Below are 27,994 nucleotides of genomic sequence, written 5' to 3'. Positions count from 1 at the left end.
GCAGGTCACTGATGAAAATGTTAAACAGAACCAAACCTCAGAAACGTGCATACCAATGTAATCTTGAGGCAAGAGATTTTTCCAGTCCAGTTGTATAGTGAGTTTGCTACCTTTACAATAGTTTGCATAAATGAATAATGCATAGGACAGGAATGGTGCCTTGTAACAGCTGATGAATGCCCATTAGCCTTATTATTACCAATTGCTAATTATTACCAATTGCTCTAAAGTAAGAATTATTTTCAAATATTTTTTCCACCCCAGAAGATCCACAAGTCATACATAAAATAAATGGATTTCATTTGACCACTGAGATGCAGCTGTTATGGGATTAAGGATAGGTAACAATCAGAAATCTAGGCATTGATGCTAAGTCAACTTGACATTTGACTGGTAAGAAGGGGTGGATTAAGGAGAAAGATGAATTTTCCTAACTTCTGATGTGTGTGCAGTGATGGGGTGTAGTGGTAGGGGGGAAGTGTCCAAACAAACTAGAATTGTTAACTATCTTAGAAGGTGTTATCCAAAGTAGGATGTTTCCATAGCGCTGGATATTTAATCTTGTCAAACTTTTGAGCTGAGAGAACATATTTTGAAGAGGCATGAGGCAAGTTCTGTCAGAATTCAAGGGCAACATCTCATATATTTGGAAAGCAGCCTTCAGAAACAGTGAGTGGCCCCCAGATGCCCCCATCCCCACTAAGGAGAATAAGTGAGCATTTGTCCTGGTAGGACAGGGATGTAGCCTTCCTCTCTTGAGGAATCACATTTTTATAGGGGCCGGGGGGCAGACAACAATGAGCACTTCACTATCCTTTGTGTCACCTTGCCACTGTTTCCTTGGCAATCATCAGTGCTGGCACTAGATGTCCTTCTGCTGTCAATGTCCTCATCAGTGGCCAACTTATGTTCTCTGCCATTTTGTTGTTCCCACTCAGTCCTGCAGTCTTCACCATTGACTGTGGGTGGATTGGGTCCACATTAGGTAACATATACATCTTACCTACAAAATGTATTGGGAAGGGGATTTTTTTTTTTTTTTTTTTTGGAAAGAGTGTAGTTTTAACTTGAGATGAACATTTAAAATGGCCAGATAAAAATAACTTATTTTTACAACTTACATGCTCCTTAAGTCACATACTTAAAGATGCATACAAGCTAAAATAAGTACTTTTAAACAATTTTTTTTTCCTATTGTATGTTTATTTTTCATTTGGGGGAGGCAGAGAAAATTCAGTATCTTAAAAATAATCTTCTGTCCTAAGATATCCAGTAATGCCAGAATAAGCTATGGATTAAATATAGTATTTATAAGAATTGATACTGCAAAATGTGAGGAAAATTTAATGTCAGGATGCGCCTACCTTACTTTTGGCTATTTCTCTCAGTGTTCATTTTCATGCTTCTAGGATTTCATTCACAGTCAGGTCTCCCTCTGCTTATTCCCTATTGAAACCCATCCCTCTTATGTCCCAGTATGGTGAAGACCTTTCAGTTATTGCCTAGGATGAGGCTATTGGGCAGGTCAAGCAAGTGTTCTTGGGAGGCTCCTAGACTCTCACCTATCTCAACACAGCCTCTTAGGTGTCCTAGATGTATGACCCCTGAGGCCATATCTGTAAGTGTTCCATAAAACAATACCCACTTTATTGTAACTCAACATAACCTGGATGCTTGCTTTTCTCAGATGCTCTAAACCTTTTGGTTCAATCACCTTTCTATGTTCAATTACCTATATGGTAGGCTTGACCAAACTTGGGGCTCTATTTACCTTCCCAATCAATGCCTCCCATACTTAGACCAAACTGATACTCAATCTGTACTTCATAGGTTTCTAGCCCCAATAATTCTCCAAACTCCATCAATAACAGAAATCTGAAGCAGTGTTCTCTATACTTTCTTGATTGCTTACCCAATTGGTTTAGAAACTATTAGCATATATGTGTGTATAAATTATTTATATGTACTGGTGCATGAATATTTCATACATATTTGGAAGGTATGCTAAAGTAGAGAATGTAAGGAGATGACATAAAAATAATTGTGAATATGAGTTTTATTATTTTCTACAGTCTAATGGAGAGACCAGTGACTGAGAACACAGTGAGATAGCATATTTAAACTAATGAATTCATATAAAAACTTTCCAAAACTTTGTTCTTTGTTTCCTTAAAGTTACAACTGGAAAGAAACGATTCACTTGTCTGTATTATGTAAAGATCCCCTCCTCTTGGCTTCTAACTCCTTGGAGGGACACAGCAGTAGAAGAGACCTGAAGAGATAATCTAACTTATTCTCTACAAATATTGGCAAAAGAGGACTCACTTCTCCACTGGACTCTAGTCTTTACCAAGTCCTCTCATTTCAGCAGAGGAATACATAACAGGCAGCTGTTGCTGAGTGATGTTGTTTCCTTTGTAATTTATAGACAGATGCTATGATTCTAAGGAACTTGTTTGCTTAGTATTTTTTGGTTGAGAAACTGAAAAATCAGACATGAATGAAAGTGGTTGAATGATATGACTTGATCCCACTTCTCCTCTACTCCACTATCCTTTATAACTTTAGTACATACATTTATCCCCCAGATCAAACTTTCTGGAAGAAAGTAATCAATGAACATGTCCCTACAGGAGAGAATCTAAAAGTTTATCTGTTGGAAATAGGTTTTAAAAATATGGTACATTATGGGTTAATAGAGAATTATTAAAACTTTCTTTCTCAAGAGTATTGAAAGATATGAAAACACTTTCATGATAGACTATGTGAAAATGTTGGTATTTCATATTTAACCCATGATGTACATATATTATCTATTGATCTATCTAGATAAGGTTTTATCAAAAATGAGAAGTTAAAAAATGTAGTTATCTCTGACTTTATATGTATGTATATATTTCTATATGGCTTAATAAATATGTGGTACAGAATTAATTAGAACAAAAATGCTGTTAAGAAGAAAATGCTCAGATTATGCATTCCAGTTGTTATTTGTGACACATGTTTGAAAGCTGTCACCTCTAACAGGTCTTTCTGGAGGGAGTTGGCCTTTTGTTTATGGCCACTTTATTCTCTCTCCTGCCCACTTCTATTTTATCATCTTTCCATTTTGTCCTTAGCAATTCCTGACTCTATGTCCAGCACAAGACTGACATTCTTCCATGGGATGTGGTTACAATGGTGGCAGATGTTTGTACAAGCTCCTTTAAAACATTTCCCTTTAGGGCCTCCCCGGTGGCGCAGCGGTTGAAAGCTGGGTTGCGAAGCTGCCCGTGGCCTCTGCAGCGCCAGTTCGATCCCCGGCTGCTCCCCGGCCACTGGAGAAGGGTCCCGCATGGCGCACAGACCTCTCCTGCCGCCCGCTGCTCCCCTCAGCAGTGTACTTCGGTCCTTCTGCCTGCTCTGCTCCCTGCTCTGGCTCTGGTGAATTCTCTCACCCTCCCGCGCTTCTGACTGTACCCAGTGCATGTATAAATAAATAAATAAATCTTGTATAAATAAATAAATCTTTAAACAAACAAACAAACAAAAAAAAACCCTTTATAAAACATTTCCCTTTAACATGAATTGTTTTTCTGATAGGATTCTGTAAATGACCCAGATGAGTAGGATATGGAATTTTTCTTGGCTGCCATAGACTCACTAACTAGATGGGCTGTCACTTTCAGCCAAACATTCTTAACTAGTTCCCTTTATGAGCACCTGCAGTCTTGCTGGAGCATCAACAGCACATCCAGCCCCCTACTGAGATGTACTATTCCCTTTGAGAGGAGAGACAGCATTATAAGCAGCCAATACTTTAATCGTTTTGGAAGATAATTAAGCAACTTGTCAATAATGCATATTCTCCCAGAGTAAATATGTACTTAGTTATTGGATGATGTTGTACAAGACTGTAGGAAAAACATTGACATTCTTTAGCCCACTGGAGGATAATGAACTGGGTAAGAGATTTATATGCTTGAAAAGTACAACTAATGATAAACCCCAAATAGCTCAAAAAGTACATAGTTCAAGTAGGCCTTGTACTTAGAATAGCTTCAAATAATTAATAGTCAAATCCAAAATGGACTCTCTGACAGTTTTGCCAAAACAGGATTTTTCAGGCAGGTTCAGTGGTGCTGGGATACAAAGTACTTGGTTAGGGGGACTGTTGATGATTTTCCATCATTTTGTCTTCACTGGTGTCCAAAGACAATGAATAAATATTCGAATTGGCAGTAATGCAAATGGTACAGCTGACAATGGGGCACAGCCTCCTGGAGGGACACAGTAGTAGAAGAGACCTGAATAAATAATCTAAACCATTGTCTACAAATGTTGGCTAAAAGAGGGCTCAGTTCTCCATTGGACTCTAGTTCCTCTCATTTCAGCAATGGGATATCATAATAGACAAGCTGTTTCTGGGTTTCCATTCTTCCCTAGCATAGCAGGTAGATGTGAAGAACAATAAATACATTCTATAAATATTACTGTATACTCATTCTTTCTGGAGCTTACATTTTATGCAGGGGAGAGACAATAAGAGAAAAATAGATATTTAGAATGTAAATAAAATGTAAATTTTTAATAAATGCATGAAGTTGCCACCAAAACACAAACAAACTCTATGAGGACAGCGGTTTTTCTTTGATTTAGTTTGATTTTCTGGCCCCCCAGTACCAAGAATAGCCTGACTCCAGACAAATGTATTGAATAAAGAAGAAAAAGACATAAATGTAAAATTCAGGTGAATGATTAGAGTGTGATGAAATAAGAGTGGAGAAGAGAGGTCTTAAATTAGATAGATCTTAAATTAGGTCTTAGATAGGAGTTCTTTCAAGAACAGAGGTTTGAGTAGAGAGATGAATGATAACCAGGAGATAGCCATGTGAATTTCTGAGGGTAGAGTGTTCCAGAGAGAGGCCAAGAAAAGCTTGATCTGTTTGAGGGACATCAAGAAGGCCAGTGGGTAGAGGGGATGAAGAAAGAGGGAGAGAGAGTCAGGAGAAGAGGCCAGGATAATGGGTTGGTTCAGGCTCATATATGATCATATAAGCCAGGGCAAGAGTTTTATAGTTTAATCTATCAGTAATGGGGAGCCATGATAAGCTTTCTAAGAAAAAAATAAAGTGTGTTTTGATTTACTTAAAAAGATCACTTTGGGTTCTTTCACACATTTAATGTACAATAATGGCTTATTTAATGTAGAATGTGGAAACGATTATATCTGTTAAATCTTGCAAAACTAAGATTCCATGTAACACATTTGAGAGACATTTTAAAGGAATATATTGGAGGAAAATGATTAGGGCTAAACTAAGACTGTGATTGCACTAATGAAGAAAAATCAGATTTGAGAAAAGTTAAAATAGTAAAATTGAGAGGATTAGATGATAAAAAGTGGGACCCTACATTTGCACCTAGATGATGGAAAAAGAAGAGTAGTCAGCAGGGAAATGCAGCAATAAATGAATAATTAGCTATCATCTACACACTGCTTTGGGTGTTATAAAAAGTGTATACTGCCTCCTTGCAATTTGTAATTAACAAACTAAAGAAGAAACTATGGTGTACCAATTGGTCAAAAAGATAAACAAATCTAGTATATCATAGCAATCTTTGTCTAGGACCTGAAAGAAACCAAGTTATGATTTTCTTTTTTTCTCTTCCCACTTAGACTTTTATCTGTTTATCTAAATGGAAAAATACTGAGCATTCTTATGATATTAGGGTTGCCAGATACAATGCAGGACTGCAATGGAAACCCAAGAACTATAATTTCTGTTAAAGACAAATGAAAAATAAACTTGCCGGGGGAGACAGCAAAATAGACAAACAAACAAAAAAAAGCCAACCAAAAACAGGACAAACCAGAAACCAAAAAAACCCAAAAACCATAAAACTACCCCAAAACACACCATCCTCCTCTTTGTCTTGGCACTGGGTAGATTAAACAGCAAGAAAAATCTCTGAGAATTTGTATTAATAAGCTGGATCTCATGCCCGCTTATAATAAGAATTCATGTTTCTGTGTGTTCTGAAAATTTCAACTTAACATAGTCCAAGGTAGGGAGTGTCCCAAGGCAATTAGTACAAGTAAATACAAATCCTCTCTAAAGAAATGTAACCTTAACTCAGATCTCAAAGTATTTTGACAGGTAAGTTTTTAAGGAAAAATGGTAATAATTTAAAGGCATAAATAGATCACAGAAGGAAATCAGGGACTATAAGAGAATGTTAAAGGAAATAACAAGCAGCAGAATAAGATCCATTGAGACTAAAGATAGTGAAATTATCAGACACAGAATAAAAATAAATATTATTTTTAAAGAAATAAAAGTATCCAGAAAAATTAAAGATACCAAACAGTTTTGAAAAGGAATAAATGTAACTGCTATAAATGAAAGACATAAAAATTTGAATACAAAACTCAATTGATAGATTAAACAGTAGATTAGGAATAGCAGAAAGAATTACTAACTCAAAGATAAAAAGAAAAAGTTGAAAATACAGTCTGGTGAAACATAAAAGATAGAAAATAGGAAAGAGACATAACAGATAAAGTGATTTTTTGAAAAAAGATTTATTTATGCATACAAAGGCTGGGGTACAGGCCAGAGGTGTGGGGGGTGAGAGGATTCATCTGAGAGAGTGGGGAACAGAACAGGCAGATTGACCGAAGTACACGGCTGAGGGGAGCAACGGGTGAGTTAGGAGAGGTCTGCTGTGCCATGTGGGTTTCTCCCTGGCTGGGAATCGAACTTGTGCTGCTGTGGCTGTGGACAGCTTCATAGGCTGTGTCTTAACCTGTTGCGCCACCAGGGAGGCCCCAGATAAGGTGATTTAATAAGGCAAAATTTCAAAAAGAGAGCCAAGATAATGGAGAAGAGGCAATAGTCAAAGAGAATGTTCCTGATTTGTTAGCAGCTACCAATTATTAGACCCAAGGAACAATAAAGATACTTTTTAATATACAAGAAGACACATCATGTAGTTTTAGTGAAGGATAAGATATAATAACAAAAAGTATAACTATTCATGAAAAACCAAGAAAATGAATAGCTCTTAATCTGTGGAGAAGAATAAAGAGAATAAAGAAATATATGTATGAAGAAAGAAATGTATGATGAAAGAAAATTCTGGAGGACTTGAAGATTTGGTGGATCATCAATCACGTCAAAAAGACACTAAAATGGTGGCTGAATATTCTCTGAGCTTTCCATGAAAGACTTGGAATCATAAAATATAAGAACCAGAGGGAGTGTAGACTCAAGCCCCCGCTTAAATGTCTTCAGATTATGAAGCATTTTTCTATATTTTGAGTCCTCTAGTTCTTCTGGCAGAATGAATCTTTTTTTCTGAGCTCCCAAAAAACTTTGTATCACTGCTGTAGCTATTATCCAGTTGGGATAGAGTGAATTGTAAGGATCTGCCATAGACAGAGAATATCTTTGTAACCCTAATATCCAGTGTTATTAATTCAAAATTCATTCATTCCTTCCACAAATATTTTTAATCTTAGTATGTACCAGGGCTACAGTGATGACTAATTCCCAGTACAGTATTTTGCTCAGGGTCTACAGGGAAATGCAGTGAGTAAAAAGATGTTGCAATGAATATTGTATGGTTAGCATTACTAAGAGGGCTGTGAACAATTTATTAAGAAGGAAATGGGGAACTACCCAAGCCAGGTTGTGTAGGTGGGGGCACAGACAGAAGGGCACAATCAAAAGAAGTGAAGGAAGTGAAGACTTAGGTAAAAGCTAAAAAATGTATTTGCGGAGAGAGTATAGAATTCTTTCCACTTGGGAAGGCCTGAAGGTAGACAAAGCTAGATCTGTGGAGGTGATTCCTTTAGTAAAGGACAGATGTGATCCCTTGTGAATAACCTATAAAAGAAGTGGTATGATCAGAACACAGCATAGATGCCCTTACCTTAAAAACATATGGATTTTATCTCCTGCACTGTTGGTGGGAGTGCAAACTGGTCCAACCACTATGGAGAGCTGTGTGGAGATTTCTCCATCTACTACATATGATCCAGCAATTCCACTCCTAGGTATTTACCCAAAGGACACAGAAACATCAATTCCAAAGAGCACCTGCACCCCTATGTTTATAGCAGCACTATTTACAATAGCTAAGCTTGGGAAACAACCCAAATGCCCAAAAATAGATGACTGGATCAAGAAGATGTGGTACATATACACCATGGAATATTACTCAGCATTCAAAAAAGATAAACACATGCAATTTGCAGCAACATGGATGGCGCTGGAAGGGATCATGCTTAGCGAAATAAGCCAGAAAGAAAAAGAAAAATACTGGATGGTCTCACTCATAGCAGGAACCTAGAAAACTTAAATAAGGTACCAGGAAAATGAATAACTATAAGAAAGTGATAATCAAAATCAACAAACTATGAACCAAAGACACTCTATGGGGGGTGGGGGGCAGGGAGGGGAGGGATTGGGGTCAAAATAAGGGGATTGTAATTGTATGGGGAATATAAAAATAAAATTTATTAAAAAAAATACGGGTTTTAAAATGAAAGAGTACAGAAACATCTTTGAGAATTCTTCTCCGGAAGGAAGGCAAACAAAGGGGAAGATAAAACAGTTGGAACTACATCAGACTAAAATGCTTCTGTACAGCTAGACAATAAGCAAAGCAAAGAGACATCCTACTGAATGGGAGAAAATATTTGCATACCATACAATGGATAAGGAACGGATATATCAAAAATCTACAAAGAACCTACATAGTTCAACAAAAACTAAGCAAACAGCCCAATCAAAAAATGGGCAGAACTAAAAAGACACTTCTCTAAAGAGGAAATGCAGATGGCCAACAGGTATATGAAAAAATGTTCAATATCACTATCAGTGAAATACAAATCAAAACCACAATGAGATACCACCTCACTCCAGTGAGAATGGCCTGCATTAAAAAAAAAAAAAAAGCAGAAACAACAAATGTTGGAGAGGATGTGGAGATAAAAGAACCCTGTTACACTGCTGGTAGGAACGTAAACTGGTCTGGCCACTATGGAAAGCTGTATGGAAGTTCCTCAGAACACTCAAAATGGATCTACCATATGATCCAGTGATTCTACTCCTAGGAATCTACCCAAAACACACAAAAATGAAGCCTTCACTCCTATGATTGTTGTAGCAAGATGTGAAAACAACTGCAAAGATGTGAAAACAACCCAAATGTCCCAAAATAGACAAATGGATCAAAAAGCTGTGGTATATTTACACAATAGACTATTACTCAGCAATCAAAAAAGATAAACTCACGTCATTTGCAGCAACATGGATGGAGCCGGGAGGGGTGATGCTAGCTGAACTACGTCAGAAGGAAAAAGATAAATATCGGATGGTCTCATTTACATGTAAAATATAGAGAAACCAAACAAAAGGTCCACAAAAAGTGAAAATTAGCAAACTGACCTAGGTCTGAGGCATACAGCAAAACAGGAGGGAAGAACACCAGGGAATATGGTGATGGTTCATGGATGATTTGGTGGCGGGACTAAAATGATACAAGCAAAAGAAATTCATTATCAAAAAGTAAAATAAAAGTACAAAAGTGAAATGCAAAGAGTTTGGGGAAGCTAGTATGAAAACTAGATGCCAGGACTCAAGAAGAGACAAGAGAGAAGACTGAAGAGACCAGTGGCTGGATGGTGAAGAAGCTTGTAGGTCATGCTTGGGGGTACAAGACTTTAATCCAGAGCCATGGGAAATCAGTGTAGATTTGTGAGATGTTTGTTAATGGTAGGTTTAGGTTTAAATTTTAGAGAGAACACCATTATCATGAAATAGAGAATTGGATTCTTAGAGTAAGCGAACAGAAAAAGACTAGAACGGGAGAGACCATTAGAAGACTATTACACTATCTGGTGAATGGTGGTCCAAACTAAAGGGTAGTAATGGAGATGGGTTAAAGAGGACACTGAAAATATTTAGGAAGTAAAAGTGACTTGGTAACTGTTGTAAGTGGAATTATATTCCCCCAAATAACACATTCAAGTCCTAACCCCTTCTACCTATGAATGTGACCTTTCTTGGGAGGGACTTTGCAAATATAATAGAGGTTAAGGTCACATTGGATTAAGGTGGGCCCTAAATATGGATATCACATGATGGATGTCCTATAAGAAGGTCATGTGAAGACAGAAACACAGACACAGTAGGACAGTCATCAGTTATCAGCAGAGATTAGACTTGGGGGGAGAGATTGAAGTGATGCAACAAGGATCACTGGCAATCACTGGAAGCTGGGAAGAGGCAAGGAAGAGTCTTCCCTGACTTTGGACTTTCTGCCTCTGTAACTGTGAGGAAATACACCTCTGTTGTTTTAAGAGTGTGGTTCTTTGTTACAGCATCCCTGGAAATAAATCTAGTCATATAGGGACTGTTAGGGGACACCATTTTCTCCTGTGTTTTGACCTTTAAGGTATTGGAAAGCTAGCTACTATCCTCTTTCTAATTCACCTATTTCTTCTCCTCCTCCTCCTTGCTTTCTAATTGAAAATCTTTGCTTACTTATTCAAGCAAATTTGATGAGTTAACTCTCCTACTTCTTTTGAAGGCAAAGAGGAAGACTTTATCACATACGATTGATGAGTTTAAAAGAAATTCAGCATGCTTGCGTGAGATGGGATGTTGAATCAGGGGGTGGGAGTGTTGGGAAGCTCACTTTCGTAGATATGATGCACACTGTCCATTTTAGTTTTCTAAGCAAGCAAGTTGATGCTTTGATCCTTTTCTGTATGATCCTCCCTCCCCAATCTTAATTCTCATTTGGTTCTGAATTATGGAAAGAAGCATACTTGATTATTACTTCTACAAATCCCAGAGAGAGGGAAGAAAAAAGGGTTTGGCAGAATGTTGGCCTGAGCAGCTGAGTGGTGCTGTGTATTTACAGTCATGCAACTGAGGAGTAAGGGATTTGGGGGACACAGATAGGAGATGACAGCAGAAGTGCTTGATATGTTTGCTGAACGGAAGGTAGTTCAAGCTCTTCCTTTTAAGAATGAGTAAAATGAGCCCCAAACAACTTCTGTATCCTGGTCAAGGGCATGCAGAACAAATGCAGATTTGAAAACTTCCATTCCTATGAATTTGATGTGATTCTTCTATTCCCTTCTCTACTCTGTTTTTAAGATCACATGTCCCTACTGAGCAAAAATATTCACACACATACTCTAAAAGATCATATTAAGTTGTCTAATTGTGCTACTCAAGACCGTCAAATAATCCCTCAAACTGATTAGTAAAAATTCACATCACTTCGTCAGTGATGAAAGTGATATGACCTTACATGGGAGGGACTTTGCAAGAATGCCCAGGCCACAGGCCTTGGGACACTTTGGCTGGGCTTTGCACCAACAATTTACCCAAATCATTCAATTAAGAGTCTTCTACCCCCTGCATAGGGGGTCCTCAGGATATTTAATCATTGCAGCTTTCATTTCAAGACCTTGCTTGGAATCTCCAGTCTATTCAGGACACTCTGCCAAAGTTGAACTGCCCGGAGCAAAACAGAACAATCCTTTGGATACTGAAATAAGTGTTTGGTGCTATGGGAGCCAAGCTGGAGAAGGCGAAAGGACTGGGCGTGCAGTCCCACTGAAATCATATTTTTTATTACCTCTCCATTCAGACAGACAAGAGAAGGTTACAGAAAGCATAACCTTTCATTTCCTGACTGCTTAGGTGCATTTCACATCCTTAGCATCCAAGGAAACTCTCCAAATAAATATATTGTTAGAAAAAAGGAAAATCATGACAACATACATTTATCTCTCTTGCTGCCTAAACAGAAATAAAACTGCTGAAACTCAAAACTTAGCCTCCAGCAGACATATTTTCTTATCATTATTTTTTTTTGCCCAAATTGATGGTTTGTGTAAATAAACCAGGGCTATGTAAATAAGTTCTGTTACCTGGGAGTAGAGAATCTAAGAGTCATCCTGTGTAATATGTTCTTTAAGAAAAAAGAAAGAGCCTCTTACATTTTAAGAAAGATATCTTGAAAGACTTTGCTTATTCATCATCAGGAATATTTTAAAGAAGTGATATTTTTCTTTTGTGTATCTTCAAGTCACTGTAGCAACGGGATCACTTGCTACTCATTAATCAGGAGACACCAGCCAGAGAATCTATCCTTCCCCTAGGTTTGCAGCCTTTGTCTATTATTCCACCTTTTTAAAATTTCACAGATTTTGAAAATACTTTTCATCGAACATTTCCCTTGATCTGAGGGTTTTACTGTGTAGTCTGATTTACTGCAAGTTGTTTTTTCTTCTAAGTTATTTGGTGACTTCTATGAACTACGAGGTACAAATTGGTTGTTCATGTACTTCTGTACTGTTACATCTTACAGCTAATGGGAGGTTTTGCTTCGTCTCCAGAGTTGTGTGATAACTTCTACAAAATCCCTTCCATTTCCTCTTCCTCATGTATGCCATCGGCGGATGTACTGTGTACAGTTATAAATGAAGTTGTTCCCTTTAATGTTCTTTCTACGCTTTTCCTGCTTCCTAAAAGTCAGCAGTCCCATCTTGGTTTGCATTAGTAACACTTAGACCTGCTGAAACAGTGGCAGGTGATAAGTGAGTTCTTATTCATTTGATGGCTGGAGGATTTGGAGACCACCTTCCTGGAACCCATACACTCTTCTGGATTCTTGGTTTGTAGTTCATTGCTGGATGGTTCTAAATGTCATTCAAAATAGTGAAGTAAGGGACTCCAGAGAGACTATAGTCCAGAAGCTGCTAAATGGAATAGGTTTGTAACAAAGTTTTGTTGGCTAGCTTTATGTTGGTCCATACTATGACTAAAAAAATAAAGATTCTCATAAAAGTTTTGATTACCTATGGCCTGCCTGCAACAGTTGACAGAGGCTGAGCAGCAAATGACTCCTCTTGATGAGTATGTCCCTGTGAACCTAAGTCCCCAGCTGGCCTTTTTGACCAAGGTCTTGCCTGAATTTTGGACCTTGGTTCTGTTTTAATTTCCATGCCACTCTCCAGTTTTCACAGATAAACTGAGGCTTGGAAACTTTCAGGGACTTGATCAAAGTCTAACAGTTAATGAGTGATAGTTTGAAAATTAATTCCAGTTTTACTGACCACTAGTCCAGTGCTTCAAGTTCTATGTCTTGAAGTTTCTCTCCTGCAGAGTGGTGTATACTGAGAAAATTCATTTTACACTATGACTGAGAACTATATAAATCTACACAGGGGATTACTAGGAAATGTTGCAACTTCTCTTGTCACTGTGGGCTTTTCAAAAAACAGTTGGTATAATTAGAACAAGATGGGAATTATTATATAGTGATATTATAAAGATATAAAGAAATATATTACCAGGTACAGAGTATGTTTATATGTGTGGAAAGGGGTGGACTAGAAGGAAGAGACCCTTTGAACACATTTTCCAAAAAAATAGTAGTTTTTCAGGATGGTTTCAAAGAAAATAGGTCTATCTGAGGACTAGGAGATATGAACAGGATGAAAGAATGTTAGAAACAGCACCACATGCACAATACTGATTTAGCTAGAGAAGGTGGTGCAAGACTGGAAATATTTGTATATTATTTGCTCCCTCACCAATTAATGAATGACACATGTGCCGTTCTTCAGTCTCTAACCCCCCTGATCACATGTTAGGACACTGATCTGTCAATGATGGAAGGTTGAGCCCCCAGGCTTGCCTATATGAGTGCATGTATGCATGTCTGTGCATGCACGTACCTGCAAGCATGTGTATAGGTTTTGTGATGGTAGGCAATGAATTACTGAACAAAAAGGTGATGTTCTTCAAATTTTGAGAGTCCTTTTTTCTTGTATCCATTCTCCAGGGGAACAAAAATTAATAAACAAATCTTGGTTGTTTTCAGAGTATAGCAAAGGGAAAAGTCAGCCATAAAAGAGAACTCAGGCTGTGGTAATACTTAATCTAAATGACTCATGGGCAATGAACCCATTTTCATAATAGAAATAAAAGCTTAGCACCTGCCATGGAGGCAGGCATCCACTAAGACATTATGTCTTGTGGGGTCTTGCAGGGATGGAGGTGCTCTGCGTAGCGCCTACAGTAGTTTTAACACAGGAGCTTTGTGATGAGGGAGAAAAGATTCCAAGAACAGCCAAATACCCAGTGTCCGCAAAGCTAACCTCTTCCTCCGAATGAATCTCATGTGACCGCTCTAACAGCATTCCAGTGCCACTTAGGTCTGAAAACAAGAGGGATTTCACAGTATGATTAAGTCTACACAATAACACATACGGCGGAAAGAGAGTTGACAATTATCTGCTGAATTTGGGGACTGCTCTGCCCCACCATGAAATACCTTAGACTGGCTGTCTAATATGATTCTTTTGGATAATTGCTAGCTAAGTCTCCCCTTCATTTCATGTTTTATGGGCCTGATTGTTCTGTGAAAGCTCTTCTATTTTCCTTCCCCAAGCCATGGGAACCACCCCAGGATCAGTTTGCAGGGTTCATTTAGAATAAGAGCTCCATTTTACAAAGCTGGTCTTCAGCTGAGATTCCTTTTTGAGATGCTTCTGTCTCGGGGCCATTGTTAGTCTGGCATTTCACAGCCCTCCAGGGGTCTTCATTCATATTGGCAGGTGATAAGCAATTTTCAAATCATGGCTAATCATAGTAATTCGGCATTTTTCCTTATTAGCACCTCTGAATGGAGAAAGTACATGCAAGTGGCTGATCTGTGCTGTCTCTTTTCTTTCCCTTTAGAGCTTTTACTCTCCCAATGGGCTGTGTTGTTAGTCCAAAGGGATTCAATGAAAGAGCATCTACCAATCTTTCTAATGGTCGCAAATTACGTGGATGAGAATTCAGCATTTCTTTGCTTTGAGAGAAAGTCACCGCCCTTGTAGGAAACCATTGTTATTTTCATTCTTGGTTCTTGAGACACTATTGAAAGATGGATGCACATGTGGGTTCCTAAATGTGTGATGTCCTTGGTGATGAGGCAGTTTTCCAAAATGCAATGCGTTTTAGGAATCTCCAGCATTTTCTAAGAACTTTGGCACTGATGGAAAGGGGCAAGCTTGACCATAGCAGGCTCAAAGAGTCATGTATATTTTGGGATGCAAATGTAAGGGAACAGGATTCAGTCTTTTAAAATACACCACTATGAACACCAATGTTCTTTCTCCATACTATATAAGATGAAAGATCTTACTTTGCAAGGAGAACTAAGTAGGCAAACATTAAGAAACATTTGGAAACACCTGTGATTTACTCAAGTCACCATAATCTCTCCTTTAGGCCCATTACAGTCATTTATGTCTACATGTAATAAATACATGTACTTTTTACCTTATTCACCTAACACTTTTGCTGACAATTTTGTCACCTCTTTGAGGGAATGTGTTTCCTTAGCCTACTAGGTGGATATTTCTAAGCACTGTGCTGGCATTTCAATGTCTAATAGACTATTTGAAAAATATACTTTCTTTGTCCAGGGCTTCATTTTATGTACCTAAAGGAAAAATTGAGGTAATTTTCTGTCTTTATGCTAATTTTAGAAGCCATACATCCTAAAAGTCTGAAAAATGGGCAGGCACAATAAGATATGTAGTCGATGGAATTACAAATGAGAGGAAAGTAAAATAATGTGTCTTGAATGGGCACAGAGTACTAACAATTCCTTCTCTTTTATAGGATTGCAGACTTGGGTAATTTTCATTTTGACAATTGAAAATAACTTTGATTTACAGAAAAGGTGCAGGAATAAGACTGTTTACCCTTTATTCAGATTCACCTATTGTACTATGAGCCAAACACTTCATTACATACTTTAAATGGCTTTTTAATTCTCTGTTGCTGTCATAACAAATCACCCGAAACTTTGTCCCTTCAAAGGTTGCAGTTCTAATTTACAGTTCTGTGGGTCAGAAGGCTGGTATGGGGTCTTACTGGACTGGATCTCAGACAAGGCAGGACTGGGATCCTTTCTGGGGCTCTAGGAGAGGGCCTGTTTTCCTGCTTATTCATGTTATTGGCAGGATCAGTACCTTGCAGCTGTAAGACTGAAATCCTTTTCCTGGCTGGCATTCAGCTGAGGCGATAGCCAGCTTTTAGAGGCCACCCACATTCTTTGACTTGGGGATCCCTTCAGAAACTTTACAACTAACAATGATGGGTCTCCTCCCTCATCATCTTATTACAGGGCAGGGAGAGGGGCAGCCCAAACCCCGCAAACCTGCCTATTCTACATGGGTTCTGCCATCCGCTGCATCAACACAAAACATATGAGACTTTGATGGGAAGGAACTTTAATACAACTAGGAAAACAATACAGGAAAGGCAAAGAGTCTAGTTTCTAAATGAAGCACCCAAAGTTACCCGTCCCCTCGTGGGTAAAACTCCATCCATATGGGATCAGCCCAGAATAAGGCCCCAAAGCCTGCCACAAGTCTAAGGCATCTTCCAGTGGGGACCCACAGAAAAGGGTCAGAAACAACCAGACAAGCCCGGAAGGAAAAGAGCAAAAACAAAATCAAGATAAAAGCTGCCATTGTCACCTCCCCATGGGTCTCACCCACATCTGTGTCACCCAGTCCACGACCAAAAGACAAGCGCAGTTTCTTCACGTGTCTCTAGGCTCCAAGTGCCTCCTCCAGGTCTCCTTCTGGCTCCATCCTGCTTCCTTCCTTCCTCAGTCTCCTCTGCAGCTACTTCTCTCTCTGCCCAGCTCCACCCTCCATTTGGGTGGGGCAGGGAACCTGGAACCTCCCCCTTTCCTGGGCACCACCCTGTTACAATCTAACTATAGCTGGAGAGGTGGTTTACTTTTCAGGACCTGTGCTTAGATTCAGTCCACCTGACTAATCTAGACCATTATCCCCATCTCAGAATTTGTAACCTTAATCACATCTTCAAAGTCCCTTTTACTGTTTAAGGCAGAGTATTCATAGGTTTCAAAGATTAGTGGATGGACTTCTTTGGGGGAACCATTATTTTGCCTTCTACAGATAGACTATCTCAATTAATACAACAATGCTGTGAAGTAGTTACTGAAATTATCCCCATGATGATAATAACATTTAGGGAAGTGAAATGAATTCTCTAGAATCACATAACTGGCAAGTGACCAGGCCAGGATTAACTTCAAGCCAAAAGATTTATCTAATCTGGAGGATTTAAAATTTTATTTTAGTAGCAGAAGACTATCGAATGGAAACTTATGAAAAATAAAATACATTAAAAAAGATAAATGCAAAGCTGCCCTAGCTAAATGGGGAGTTGGATGGGGAAGTCAGGGAAGTGGAGGAGTGAAGGGCTTTACAGGGTAGAGAACAGATCTCTGACCCACCCAGTTCCTCTGCTTCCAGTTGAGGAGGTACAGTCCAGAGACAAGCATGAAATAACGTCCCAACTCTGGGATTGGAGTCTGATCTATCACTCTCCACAAAGGCACCAGCAGATGGACCTGTTAGGAGTCTGCTCACTGATTTGTTCAAAAATTATGTACTAAGAATTTATACATGATGGGCAGGATTCTAGGTGCCTATCTGGATGTTATATTTGAGTGAAGAAAGAAATACAGTAAACAAGTGTTGAAAGTAGTGAAAAACTAAAATATCAGTTAACTGCAAGTTATCTGCCAGGATTAAAATAACATGGTTGCTGTATATGTGTGTGGGGGGAGGAGGGAAGAGAGAGAAGAGAATTAACAACAGGTTTGAGTCTTTAGATTGGGTATTGAAATCAAGCCTCTAAGGAAGTGACATTTATACTGAGATGTGACAACAGGAAGGAACTGGCCATGTTAATATCTCAGGCAGAACACTCCTTATGGGGAAAACAGCTAGCATGGGGCCTGGGGGCAAGAGTGGACCAGAAACAGTCAAGACAGGGACCTTCCAGTGTAGATAGAGAGAATGAAGGGAAAGAGGTGGATGATGAGATCAAAGATGGAAGAAACTACAGTTAGTAAGGCTCTTTTGATGAAAACACATCTGTTGGTTGTCACGCATTATCTACTAGTTCTAACTTGAACGAGACTTACAATTCCCAAGTAAAAGATCATGGGTTTCTTGGCAGAGCAAAAGCATAATGTTCCAGCCAATGAAGTGTTTGTTAATTGGATAGGGTTTTGATGCTTTTCCCCAGTTACTTGCCAAGTTCCCAAGTGGCCCATCCCATTAATGCACGTCCCATATATGCACATAACATGACAGGTGGTCAGTGGCTTCAGAGAACTATCATTAGCCACATGAACCATAGTAATGTTGCTACTGACTTCATGGTTCTGATCTGCATTTCAGTATTCAAGGGGGTAATAACTAGACCTAGGCCCAAGGAATAATTGACATATTTTATGTTTGAAATCTCAGTAGGTCAAACTTCCCATTTGTAAAACTTTTCAGTTGCTCCTTTGCCGAGCACATAAAATGAATTTACTTCTGATTTGAGACCTTGTATGCCAAATTTTTACAGCCTTAAATATAGTATTTTATCACTACTATAAATGGTTCTTGACTCACCTCCCACAGACCCTTTAGTACTAAAGGCAAAGTCTCCCTAATTCATTTGTTTCAAATCATGTAAGATTTCTAAGTTGAAGCCAGGTCATTTGGATAATATTTCAAATATACAGGCTGCATTTCTGCTAAACATAATAAATCTGCAATTTTACAATTGGTGTGGGTAGCTAGTGTGATTGTGGTAGGCTTTCTAATAAGCACCCTTTCAAAACAATCTCCTTGTTCTTCCAAGACTCTCCTTCAAACATCGTGGTAAAAGAGCTATGTCATCACTGAAATGTGTAGGACATGGTAATATAGAGATTGCATTTTTAGGTTGATTTATTTTTCTAGTGGAACATCCAGGTTTCCAGCAATTATTTTAGGGCATAAAGTTCTATCATGATGCTAAATCAATCTGTCAGCTCTTTCTGCTCCAAATTAGAGGTTGGAGAGATTGGGAAACTTGACCACTCTAATATTCTACCCTTTGCATCTCCAGATTATACATTATCCCTCGACAGGTAATGCCGTGCTTATTGTGGGATTTGCTCTTGTTCCAGTCATTGGATTGCTTGGGGACTGCTCGGGCAGAGTTTCTCCTCTCCTAGTGCTCTCATGGGTCTCCCAGGACCTGGTAGTCACAAAACAAACCTAGCAGGTTGACATCTCCGAGTTGCCAGCCTGGTTCATACAAAGCATGATTTACTTATCTGGTAGTGGATAATTTATAGAATAGTCAAAACACACTGACTTTATGGAAAATATTTGAAAAAAAAGTTGAAAATATTTGAAAAAAATGTTGAAAAAAAAAATCTATGGCTATAGACATAGCTAGGAGAACAAAAGATTCAATTGACTTAGTAACATCACCAGTGAGAACATGACTGATACTTGGAGATGTCAGTATGGACACACCTTGTCTTTTAGGGCTTCAACTTTGGGTACTTGGCAATAGGGTGATAAATGAGGCCTGGGCCTGCCCAGACCTTGTCCCTGAGCCCATTATCCTCTCCACCTTCTGTGCTGTTCTGTCCACAGTCTGCTTCTTAGGCCTTGGGCTGGCCCACTGTGCTGGACATTGAGCCGAAGGCAGTTGGTGGGGCTATAGCCAAGGTTTTTCTGGTGGGAGTTGCAGGGAGGCTTCATGGAAAGGATGAGCCTGGACTCCTACCAAATTACTCTCCTGTTAAGTTTTGGAAGGCTGGAGTTGCAGACTCCAGAGGTACAGAGGCAATTTATTGACACTCGTTGTTGGCTCAAATCGTCGTTGGAGACCTGCCTGTGGAGCAGCTGGGTATCAGCGTGCACATGCTCCCGCCTCTCCCACACTCAGCTTCTCTGTATTCTGCTGTCTGCTCTGTGTCTTAAATCAATTTTTTTCTCCTCAACCAGTGGAGCTTGCAGCTCTTCCTACCATCTGGTAAAGGACTGTGAGATGGATGTGTGGCAGGGGCATGGAAAGATAGAGTATTGGGGTGAGATGAGGACAGCTAACAATTGGCCCAAAACCCGCAGATATTTTGAGTGTCTACCTGTTGACAGGCACCATGCTAAGTGCATAAGACCATACAGTGGCGCACAAGTTGAATGTCTGTCCTTGATATACAACAGTCATTTGAGATGGTGGACATGAGAGGACAGAAAAAGGCTGAAAAAGGAGAGAAGACACATTGTTTGATTTTGATTTTAATAATAGAGCTTCTTGGTTTTTCTGTCTTGAAGAGTTCAACATATGATTATCTTTGTAGACTTACACTCTCCAGGACCCTATCAGAAAGCAAGTTATAAATGTTTTCCTTCATAAAGCAGGAAAGAATAAAGAAGCAGGAAAGAATTAAGAAGCAAAGAGTATATAGGATGTGCCCAAACATTTTCACTATGGTAGGAGGAGGGTGAAGATAAAAGGCATGATCTTGGACTCCGTTTTCCACAATCCTACAACAGCAAGTAAGACCTAACCATCCAAAGTTCTAGTCATTTGTGCCGATCTCACTTTTACTTTTCTTTTAAACTTGATAGACAGATAGAAGCTGAGATTTTGGTTGCTAAGGAATTTCAGAAAAAAAAAATTCAGAAATATCAAAGATCTTTCACTTAACAAAAGTAATTTGGCGAGATTTTTACAGCTTGTTATTCCTCAACATGCAGGAGAGACTTCTCACTGATTGCCAGATATTTCTGTAAAGGTGACATCCATCTCCTCAGTCTCAGTGTCCCCAGGTACTAGGAGTTTAAGGTCTCAGATTCTGTGTTGATTCCAGGAATGGCAGCTGGTCTTCTGAGTCCCCCTGCTCTGTATGTGGTACTCGGCCACACTTTGAGCTTTTGTTTATCTAGGTTTGTTTTGGAAGTACTTGGCTCAATAATCTTTCTGCAAGCATACGTGATCCAGACAGCCTTGGCTTGAAGCTGGACTTTGCAGGTCACTTACACAACAAGTAGGAGGAACTTTGATCATACCCAGCTCTGGGGGAAAAGAGCGTAATAACATGGAGAGCCAAGATGATGAGCTAATTGCTTTAGAATTGAACTTAGAATGCCTTGCCACTATTTTCTTCTCTCCTATAATCATAAGAATGTGAACTTGAATGTAGAAGGAGCAAAAGGAACTTCGGGGCATACAGTGAAGGGGTTTAAGATTATATATGACTGAGAATGAAACATGGCTGTTTGACCTTTCCCTGACTTTCATTTTTCTCTAGGAAAATGGTGTCTAAGTACAGCACTCTCGATAAAGAGCAAATATTTGGATATTCTGAGGGTTTGGCACTAGACAGTTCTGAGTATGAATTTGCCTCTACCACTCATTAGCTATGTGACTTTGGGCAAATTATATAAGCTCTCAGGTCCTTGGTTTTCTCTTTTATAAAATGTAGCTAAGGATTTTGAGCAGAAAGCATTGTATTGAGGATAGAGATCAGGTTTGGAAAGTGCCTGCCTAGCTGAGCATTCAGCGTGGATTGGATAAGTTAGAATTATGATAATGTATCTGCCCCTGCTTCAGCTTCCCTCCCCACAGAATATTTAAATACGTTGAAATTTTCTGTTTATATACCCCTGTTTATCAACTGATTATATTAGAGTCAGTCGGGTAGTTTGTAGAAAACACTGATGCCTGAGCCTCCCTTCAGAACAATGAACTAAAAACATTGGAAGCTGATCCCAACACTGCACTATCCATCTCCCTACATGGTTCTATGGTGCACCTAGGGCTGAGAACCCCTGGGGTTCCCATTTACATGTGAGCCCTTGGAGAACAGAGAGCATGTTTTATTCTCCTTCACATCCCTGAGTTTAACCAGCAGTAGATGCCAGCAAATATTTCTTGAACTGAATTTAAAAAAGAAGAGAAAGTTGTTCCCAAGACTGTCTTATATGGGCACATTTCTTGGGCAGCAGATAATGGCAGGAGATACCAGCATATTGTAATTCTCATAAAAAGGAATTTGAAAGACTGCAGTAAAGAAAGGTCAAGGTTCTTTGAGCTGACAATTCACCTATTGCCCACATATCATTTGTCACTCGTCCTCTTTTTGACTCTTCAGTTGCCAAGGGATGAGAGAAGTGAGCTAACAGAATACTTTAAGAAACTTGGTTTTTGAAAAAAAAGTCACACCTTCTTCATAAGAGATACCTTCAGAGAAGGAAAAAGACACTGCCAAGGTGAGCTAATGGGCCAGCTCAGAGGGACAGAGCAGAGCAATCAGTGAAACAGTAGGACATTTTTGGGACTATTTCATGTTCAAACATATGTGAAACCTTGGAATTGTATTGAGGATAGCACTATATTGAGGTAACAGTCTTGGGCATTACCATGGTGAGAATATCATCATCAAGGTGTTCACAGTATTTGTTTCTCTTGTACAAGCACAGGACAGATTGCACCTTCCTGCTCTGAGTTGCTGTGGCCAAAAAATATGTGAGTAGGAGTCACAAGTGTCACATCTTGGAGAAACCTTTAAGATTCGGGGCATTTTGCTTCTGCCATGACAAGGCAATAACTGCTGCTCCAACCTGGCTCCTGGGTTGAGGACCAGAGGAACCATGGTGGAGACATAGCGTGAGTGAGGCTTTGTTGCTTAAGATTTGGGGGGCGTCTGTTGTCACAGGTACAACCCTTTCTAGCCTAGTGCATACATAGTGTGTACAGAGAACAACTTCCCAGCCAATGACTTCCTCTGTGAAAACAGAGTAAACAAAGTTATGCAGAGTTTTTGAGACTGTTTAACTACTCTGTCACTTCCCATATGCATAAAGTTGGCCAGGTTCCAATGCTTCCTCTAATCCTCAGTTTCTCCACCCATAAAAATTGTTGGATTGTTGATGTGAAAAACATCATCTGTATTAAGTGTTTAGGAGAGTGTCTGAAGAATGATGATGCTAGATAAATATTAGGTTATATAGTCCTATTACTTGTGGAAAAAACAACAAATGATGGGAATACAGAAAGCACAAAAGCTTGGAATAAATATTTGCTAAGTGAATGAAGAAAGCCAGGATGACTAAGGGACCATGCAAAATTTCTGCAAACTCTTCCAACATGGGGTTCTCTCTCTCTTTTTTTATTTTGAGGTTTTGTTTTTCTAAGCTCCTGCTTTTGAAATGAGGTATCATTTAGAAACTAAAAGGCAAGTGAGGATTTAATGAATAAAAAACAAAGCCATTGGTTTGTTTTTTTTTTTTTAAGACCACTGTCTAATGGAGCTTGCTTATTTCTCTCTTCTTCATCAGACTGGTGACAGAACATTTAGATTCTAATCCTTTCACTGAAGTTGGTTTGTGTTTGATCTTTTAAAAACTACCCTGTCCCATCCATCCTTGGAGGTGATGTCAGGTAACCACAAGGTCACGAACTAAGGGTGGCTGGACAGTGGGTGATGTACGGGGTCTTCATCACCTTGGAAAGGAGGTCCTTTGTATATGTTGTTTCACTTTTGCAATTAGCAGCTCTTTTCCAATTTAAAGGAGAGGCCAGGGTATTATAACTTTTATTCAGCAATGCCTTGGTTTAGATGGAACCAAAGCTGTCTGGCACTGTTCTTGTTCCCCTGAAGGTGTGTGGAAAAAGCCCACTAGGAGATCTGGGTAAAAGGGAAGTAAATAGTGATCTGTGATAACAATATTAGATTTTAAAAACTTTGTAGTTCTGCTTCATTGGAAAACTAAAAAGCAAACCTTCTGTGAATGAGGATCTCACTTTTTAAGAGAAAGAAAAAGTAGCAAGAATAAAGGAGGTGACTCTCTTATCCCTGGATCCGAAGCTTGAATTTAATATGGGTCAGGGTGGAGAGAGCTCACCTCATATTTTGTGTCTCCTGTCAATCAGATCCTTAGAATGGAGCCCCTATCAACCAGCTCCTGTGAAACAGAGGGAGGGAACGTGCCAGGGGGAATCCAGAGCGAGTTGGAAGAGTGAGCATGTTCTCTTCTCAGTCTTGCTGTACGACGTTCCCCTCTCTACCTTACCCCACTTCAGAGCATTCTACGTCTAAGTCCTGATGGCTGACAGCTTCAGGTGAACAGTGACCCCAAATCAACTTGTATGACTATTATGAAAAATTTTACTGTTTGGTAAATTCAGTTATGTCATTAGGTATAAAGTTGTAAGCCAAACAAAATACAATGGTTATTATATGTAGAATTGAGGAAAAAGGCAGAAAATAAAAGGTATTCTCATGTTGCATTATTATTCCACAGAGCATAATACTCTTTGTTCTAAAAGAACAGTAGTTGGTACGAGTAGAACTGTGGACCACCTGGGTTTTGGTCTTGGACTCTCCAGATGAAGTACTGGTTCTAATAGTTACGAGCTCTGTGACCTTGTACAAGTGGAACAACTGTTCTGAGCTTAATTTCATTTGAAAAATGGGGACAGTAAACACATCTATTCCTTTTCATTAAATAAGGCCATTAGCACAGCACCTGGAGCATTAATAAGCATTCAATAAATGCTAGTAATTAGCCTATTCACTGTTCTGGTTATTCTATGCAGAGATGGGGAAGAGGATCATTAATAGGCCCATTCTGGCTTTGTATTTTCCTAAGCCAGATTTATTGAAATGAAATTTTCACAATATGATGCTTGCCTTTTTTAGATGTATGGTACTATAAATTTCGACAAATGAGCACAGTCATAAAACCACTCCCCGCAATCTAGATAAAGGATAATTCCAGTACCCCAAATAGTTCCCTTATGCCCTTTAGTTTTATGATGATGTGGTCATTATTAATAAAGTCCATAATGTATTTAGATTACTTTAGTCTTTAGCCAGTGTCTTATTTTCTCTCTTTTTTTTTTTTGTCCCAGGAACCCATCCAGGACAGCACATTGCATTTAGCTGTCATGTCTCCCCAGGTTCTTATTGGCTAGGACAATTTCTCAGACTTCACTTGTCTGATGACCTTGCCAATTTGGGGGAGCACTGATCAGGTATTTTACAAAATGTTCCTCAATTGGGATTTACCTGACGTTTAAGTACCACTTCACTGTATCTTACCAAGAGTGCATGTGTCAATATGATTGACTACTCTTGATGCTGCCCATGATCACATGGCTGGGGTAGTCTTGTCAGTTTTCTACGTTAAAAATTTCCCTTCCCCCCTCCCTTGCATACTGTACTCTTGCAAGGAAGTCATTATGTGCAGTTTATACTTAAGGAATCAGTAGGTGTGCTGCTCTTGAAGGAGGGGTGCTAAATAAGTTATTTGGAATTCTTCTGCATGGAATACTTGTCTATTCTCCCCCGTTTATTTAGTCAACCATTTATTTATTTGCATGTGGATGAACTCATGGATTTTTATTTTATGCTTTGGGTTATATCCTAGTCCTATTGTATTTATATTCTTCCTCAAATTTTCCAGATTTGGCTGTTGGGAGCTCTTTCGGATGTCTGCAATGTTCCTTTGACATGCCCCCATTGTTTTGCATTCTTTGCCCCTGAGCACTGCCTTTTCTTCTGCCCTCTACAGGATGCTGCAGGCTCCCCTGGTACATTTCCTATCCAGGTCTCAGAGTCAGGAAAATATCCAAGGAGTCTTGATATCTTCTATGGCAGAACAGTATTAGAAATCAAGATCTAGTCCTAGGTGTGCTTATTACTACTGGGGAGTTGTCGCTTCTAGGAATTTTCAGCTGATGGAGCATATTTTCTCCAATTAAAAAAAAATTTTTTTAACTCTACAGGAAAGCTGAAATAGTAGTGCAGTGAACAGTTTTGTATGCTTCATCTACATCCTCTTTTTTCTAAAACTACTTGAATATAAGTTGTAGACATAATGATATTTCTTCCCTAAATACTGTTTTATGCATCTCCTAAGCAAAGGCCCTACTTTTAATACAACGCAATTGCCACATGAGAGGAAATATTCATTCACAAATAATATCCAATTATAGTCAATCATTCCCAGTTGTTCCCAGAATATCTTTTATGAAATTTCAGTTGTTTCTCTTTCAGTAAGAATCTTTTCCTTAACCTCCTGTTCCCCTATATATTCCATTGTTTTTCCAGTCCAGGTCATTTGTATTATAGATTTATCATATAGTTACTTCAGACTAAATAAGGGTCTCTCAATCTCCGAATTGGCATTTTACACTGGATAGTTCTTTGTTGTTGGGAAATTGTCTTGTGTGTTATTGAATGGTTATTTATATCCTTGACCTCAACCCACTAGATGCAATTAACAGCCCCCTGGCTGTGACAATCAAACATGTCCCAAAGCCTTGACAAATATCTCTGAAGTAATAATCACCTTCAGTTGAGAATCTTTGGTCTAATTGTTTTTGTCATAGATAGATAATGCTGTGTATTTGTTAATATATCACACCAGGAAACACTTAACGTCAGGTAATGCTAAGTGTAATAACCTGGTTAATTTGGTGATCAGTATAAAACTCTTCATTGAATTAACTATTGAAGTACTTTAGGTCTATGTGATTATCCTGTTCCCAAACAATTTCTCTCCTAATGATTTTAGAATCTGCTAATGATTCTCCCTTGAGTCAACACAGTAGAGAATGTCAAATGATGATTTTCTAATTATTTTCTTGTGCATGTAACAGTTGAAACTTTTCGTAAAGAAGAACTTTCCCTTTCTATTTTCTATCCCTCCTCCTTTCACTTCCCTCAAATATCATTTTTATGCATGGATAGTTTCTATTCATTAAATTTTAATTCTTTGTCATCAATATTTTTTTGATGCTCAAATTATCCCATATTGGCCAGTGGGAACCTAGTTATACTAATACCGTATCATTTGTCATCAATATGTTAATCACATATATGGTTGAAATCAAAAGAGTGTGAACAGATGTAATTAGAGAAGTCTCATGCCCATCTCCTTTGGCTCCTCCTGTGTAAGTAATATTCTCAATAGTTTATGGTTTGTCTGTTCTTTGTTTCTTATTTCAAAATATGTAAAACATGTTTATATTTTACCATTTTCTTACCCAAAAGATAGCATACTATGTGTACATTTTTGTACTTTGCCTTCTACTTAACAATATAACATGAAATCAGAATCAGTTCATATAGATTTTCTTTGCTTTTTAGTGGCTGCGTAGTATTCCACTCTATCTTCGTTTATTCAACCAGTCTTCCACAGATGGCCATTTAGATTATATCAAAGAGTTTACTACTTCAAATAATGCCATAATGAATAGCACTTAGTATTCGTGACACATTGGCTTCACCAGGGACTTATTAGAAATGCAGATTCTCAGATTGTACCCTAGACCTGTGAATTATAATTTGCATGTTAACAAATCCCCCATGTGATTTGTAGGTATATTAAAATTTTTGAGATATGAGTTAACCAATCACAGGGCTACATGAAAACTCCATGAAGAGAAATTATTCCACCAATCTTTAATTTAGGTTGGGTTTCCTTTCAAAGATCCATAGACCTAAATGCTAATTATTCCCATATTTTGCTTAAATTTGAACTAAGATGCAGTTTTGGAATCGGTAGCCTTCTTATTTTTCATTTTGCATCCATGCTAGGGGTGTTGTGTAATATAGACTGTCCCTGCTACCCCCTCTGTAGAACCATATATGGAAAAGAAAGAGAAAGGAGCAGCTAGTGATTTGAATTAAAGAACTATACAAGAAAGACTGACAAGTTCATTTCATTGCATGATAGTGATTTCAACTCTACTGTTACTATAATGCTTTCTTGTGAAGGATTGTCTTGAACTCTAAGAATTAGAATCATTTGTATAAAGGAAAAACCCCAAACTTAAAAGAAAATAACTGACAAACTTTTATGTTTTACATACTGAGTTAGAGTAATGAGTTGTTTTTTTTTTTTTTTTTTTTTTTTTAGAGGCATGTTGTATTTATTTATTTGTTTGTTTGTTTATACATGCACTGGGTACAGTCAGAAGCGCGGGAGGGTGAGAGAATTCACCAGAGCAGAGCGGGGAGCAGAGCAGGCAGAAGGATCGAAGTACACTGCTGAGGGGAGCAGCGGGCGGCAGGAGAGGTCTGTGCGCCATGT

The 27,994-nt window shown here is 38.7% G+C and overlaps 1 protein-coding gene across 2 annotated transcripts in view; it reads right to left on the bottom strand.

Moving 5' to 3' along the window:
• The window catches only part of PCSK5 (proprotein convertase subtilisin/kexin type 5), a 417,590-nt gene that overhangs the window by 52,040 nt on the left and 337,556 nt on the right, over window positions 1-27,994 (bottom strand). The window lies entirely within an intron of this gene.

The sequence above is a fragment of the Talpa occidentalis genome, unplaced genomic scaffold (genome assembly GCF_014898055.3).
Source record: "Talpa occidentalis isolate TD23 unplaced genomic scaffold, MPIMG_talOcc4v2.1 talOcc4.7, whole genome shotgun sequence".
In the NCBI taxonomy this organism is placed as follows: Eukaryota; Metazoa; Chordata; class Mammalia; order Eulipotyphla; family Talpidae; genus Talpa; species Talpa occidentalis.
The sequence above is the reverse complement of the archived record's forward strand: the minus strand, read 5'-3'. Positions and strand labels throughout refer to the sequence as shown.